Source organism: Prosopis cineraria, unplaced genomic scaffold (genome assembly GCF_029017545.1).
Source record: "Prosopis cineraria cultivar Desert tree isolate PC_DT_omini unplaced genomic scaffold, ASM2901754v1 PC11, whole genome shotgun sequence".
Taxonomy (NCBI): Eukaryota; Viridiplantae; Streptophyta; class Magnoliopsida; order Fabales; family Fabaceae; genus Prosopis; species Prosopis cineraria.
The window spans coordinates 34,405,270-34,409,805 of NW_026555342.1; positions in this window are offsets into that span (position 1 = coordinate 34,405,270).

The window sequence follows — 4,536 nt, forward strand, 5'->3', positions numbered from 1 at the left end:
GAGAAGGAATTATAGGCAATAAAGTAGTTACAATCTCTAACTTACAATGGGAACATGCACATTTTTATGTACTACACAACTCTGTAAAGGTTGAGGAGTATGTAGAGATGCACATGGCCGAGCTTAAGCGGGATAACCTTAATAGATCGGAGATTTGGTATGCAAATAAGCATAATAAGAGTTTTACAGTTTGGTTGAAACAGCACATTCTTGAGAAGTTCACTGCCGATCCTGATTCAATTTCTGAAAAATTAATATGGTTTGCAAGAGGTCCAGATAAACAAGTTCTTTCCTTCACTAGCTATCTCATTAATGGGTACACATTTTATACCAAAGAGCAAGATGATAAAAGCACAATGCAAAATAGTAGTGTAACTCTTATAGCCCAAGTAATGCATATATCTAGTACTAAAGACAAAAATCCCTTGTACGCAAAAATGTCATACTTTGGGGTAATTTAGCATATTTGGGAGTTAGATTACATCAAATTTTAAGTTCCAAATTTTGGTTGTAAGTGGGTTGATCGAAAAAATGGTCTTAAAGTTGATGACTTGGGGTTCTTAATGGTGGATCTTAATAGAGAAAGTTATAAAGATGAGCCTTTTATTTTGGTTTCACAAGCTCACCAATTGTTCTATATTCCTAATCCTACATTGGTCTATCATTTTATTGAGCAGTAAAATAAATGAAGATATGAATGATTCTACAGTTGAAGATGATCCCTTTATGGGGATATCATTTGAAAGTTACTTCATTGAGGATGAAGCCTTTTATATAAGAAATGATCACAATGAAGGTATTTGGATTTCAAAGAAAACAGGTAGAAGCATTCAAGCAAAGAAGGAGAGTAAAGATAAGGAACGTATAAGAAAAAGAAAGGAACAATTTAAACTTGTACTTATTTTGTGTGATTTAAAAATTTATTGTTATTTATTATGTGCTATATTTGATTTTCTACTTTTGTAGGTAAATGGCTTCTCAAAGGAGTGGTGGTCTCAGTGGACCTAGTAGTGCTGATCCTAGCATTGAGATGAATTACCAGCAAATTCAGCAAGAAGCAAATCAAATAACTATAGGATTGACATTGATGACCGAGGTGAATAGAAGAAGGGCTGCTAAACAAAATATGAAGTTGAATGGAATTTCAAAGGTCAACCTATCAAGACCAACATAAATAAATTCATCAGCTATATAGGGGTTGTGGCAAAAGCAAATGTGCTGATTACAATTAGGCATTAGAATGATGTTAGTCTAGCTACGAAAAATTATATTTAGGAGCAAGTAGAGGTAAAATACTTTACTTACATCATCGTAGTTAATTGAAATTACTTGACCAAAAATCTAATTAATTATCTTTGTTTATAGTTAGTATTTGCAATTGATACTAGTCAGATAAAATTTGTCATCCAACAAGCTGGAAAGGCAATGCGAGCATTTTGGTATTTTGTGGGAGTGAAATACATTAAAAAATCAGGAGGAAACATTAGTGGTGAGGTCCTTGACTTGATAAGGCTATTAGTTTTACAAGAATAGTGGGATGAATTTGTTGCTCAACATCTCGATGGACAATTTTAAGTAAGAATAATGAGATGAATTAATTTTTTATTAGTGTCAATATATTTAATTTTATTGATATGGTTTTATGTGTTTTGCACAGGAGTTGAGCTATAAAAAGAAAGAGTTACATGAGAAAGATCTATACCCTTACAAGAAAGGGTTCATAGGATATGCCAGAATTGAGCAACAAATGGTAAGTTAATATTTATACTATATAATTTTAGCTTATTTCATGGATATATGTACTATAGTCACATTTAAATTTACTTAAATTCGTAGATCAAGTGAGAGGGTTCAGGGGCAAGCTCAGTTTCACGTCACATACTATTCATAGAAGGCCGAGCCAATAAAGAAGGAAATATTATTGATGAACGTGTTCAGAAGCTTGCTGACAAGTGTGTAGGTACATTAACTTAACACTTTTTTTTATACTCAATCAACTAATTTAACTTTCTTACTCTATATTGCATAGGCCGAGATCGAGAAAAGTGGCACACCTGATGATGATATCTTGGGCAAGGCATTGGGTAATCCCGAACACCCTGGTCGAGTTAGGGGATATGGCTTTAGTGTCTCAAAAAAATAAATATTCAGGTCACAGAAGAAAGCAAGGTCAATAGACGATGTGGGTGCAAGGGCCGAGATTGCCACCCTAAAAGAGGAGCTATCTAGGCAACGGGACATGATTGAAGCTTTGTTAAAGGACAAGGAGAGGCGGGAGGCAGAGTTTCATATTAGTCCTAGTAGGAAAGGTAGTTACAGTGTCATGCAGCCTATTAAAAATCTCCCTGAGGTAAAACATTATTAATTTATTTCACTCATATTTCACTATTTCTATTTTCCATAACTTTAATATAATATATTACTTATTAATATAGGGTGAGAACTTATGTGAGTTGTTGGAAAATAGCCCGAATTATCATGTGGTTGCTATCGGTCGGGTGTTTAATTTTCCAGGAGACATGTTACATAATATGCCACTCCCTGCGTCATATGTACGTGTTGCTATTGATGTGCCGAAGGATTTAAACTATCCGCTACCTATTCCCACTGAGGATGCAGGGATTATTGGAGAGGCGATAGGTAGTTTTGTTGGATGGCAAGCTAGTCAAGTTAGGATGCCAAGTCTAAAAAAGACTAGCAAAGATGCACAGTTAAAAAAAAAGATGATACCCCGATCTAGGCTCTCCTCTAAAAAGGCAATCTCCCATAAAGCTATGCCTGAACAAGAGCCTCAATTGCCAAGCCAATATAGAAATTTGCTCCAGGCATATGCAATGGTACATAGGTCTAATCCTTTGGTCCTACAGATCCCGTTTGAGGCTGGTATATATGGCGAAGACTGATATGATATGCTTTCACTTGATGTTGTTGATGAAGTGCTTCAACATGATATGACCAGTCTCACTGTTCTCAGCTTCTACATATGGTAATTTTTTTCATATATGAATAGTTAATATTTTAAATATAAACTAATCCATTTCTTGTATTTATAATAGGTGCTTGTATAACAAATTTGTTGTCCCTTTCGATATACAAATGAAGTTCGTCTTCGTTAGTCCTCATGAAGTGGGTGCACATGCCTTAATTAAAAGTGACAAAATTTTAGAACAAGCAAAGGCATTAAGTGAAAATTTCAAAGTAAGGGCTCGAAAGGGAATATTATTCATAATACCATATTGTCAAGGGTAACAAAATTCTCACTTATCTTAATAATTTTTTTATTTTAAATTTAATGGATTAATTATAATTTTGCAACACTTGTTAATACTATTAGGGACTATTGGATGTTGATCGCCGCCGAACCATTTGGCAACACTCCAAAGATATATTATCAATTCTCTTGCAGGGGAACCAAGGAGGAGACAAATTTTATTAGAGTTGATTAATACGTAATTGCATAAAGTATTTTACATATTTATTTAATTATTTAAGTTTCATACTAATATATTTTTTATTGTTTCATTAAGGCGATTGTGTTATACCGCACTAACACAAAAAAGTCAATTCCAAGGTCCTTTATAAATTTTGATGTGGCCTACACCTAAAATATAATTAAGGTAATTGGAATCATTTATTAAATTGATATTTAATGTATTAATACATATTCATATATTCTTTAATTTTTAGTGTCCAGGACAAAAGAAGAATAGCTTGGATTGTGGCTATTGTATCATGAGGTTCATGAAGGACATCATTATCCATAATGAGAGCATAATTCCCGAGATGGTATGTCAAAAATATTAACTTTTAAATTACAAAAATATTTAATGTATTAAAATTATATTAATATATGGTGAATCATTTATATATTACAGTACTATGATGATTCTTATGTTGAAGAATTCAGAGATGCAGAAATAAATAAGGTAATTGAAGAATGGTATCAATACATTTTCTAAGTGTGGACCTCATATAAAGAAGATCAATAGAACTACCTTGAAGAAGTAGCTAGGAATTTTTTTTTAATAGGTAGTTTATTTTTGGAAAAAGTTTACTTTATGTAATTACATTTGTTTATTGATTAATTTTACAATTGAATACAATAAATTTCATTAATATACAAATCTAGAATGGTTGGTTACTGCTATTTTGATTTCTTTTCACAGGGAGCTAGTATAAAAATAGTTCATGTATTAAAAAAACCACATAAAAAATGACGGTTATATAAATAACCATAATTTATACTGGAATAAATGACGGGTAACAAATATACCCGTCATTTATACTAACTTTAAATGACGGGTATCTTATTTACCCATCATTTAAAGTATGGTCCAAATTACTACCATACTTTAAATGACGGGTAAATAAGATACCCGTCATTTAAATGAAGTATAAATGACAGGTATATTACTTACCCGTCATTTAAAGTCATTTAAAGTCACTTTAAATGATGGGTAAGTAATATACCCATCATTTATACTTCATTTAAATAACAGATATCTTATTTACCCATCATTTAAATTCTCATTTTGC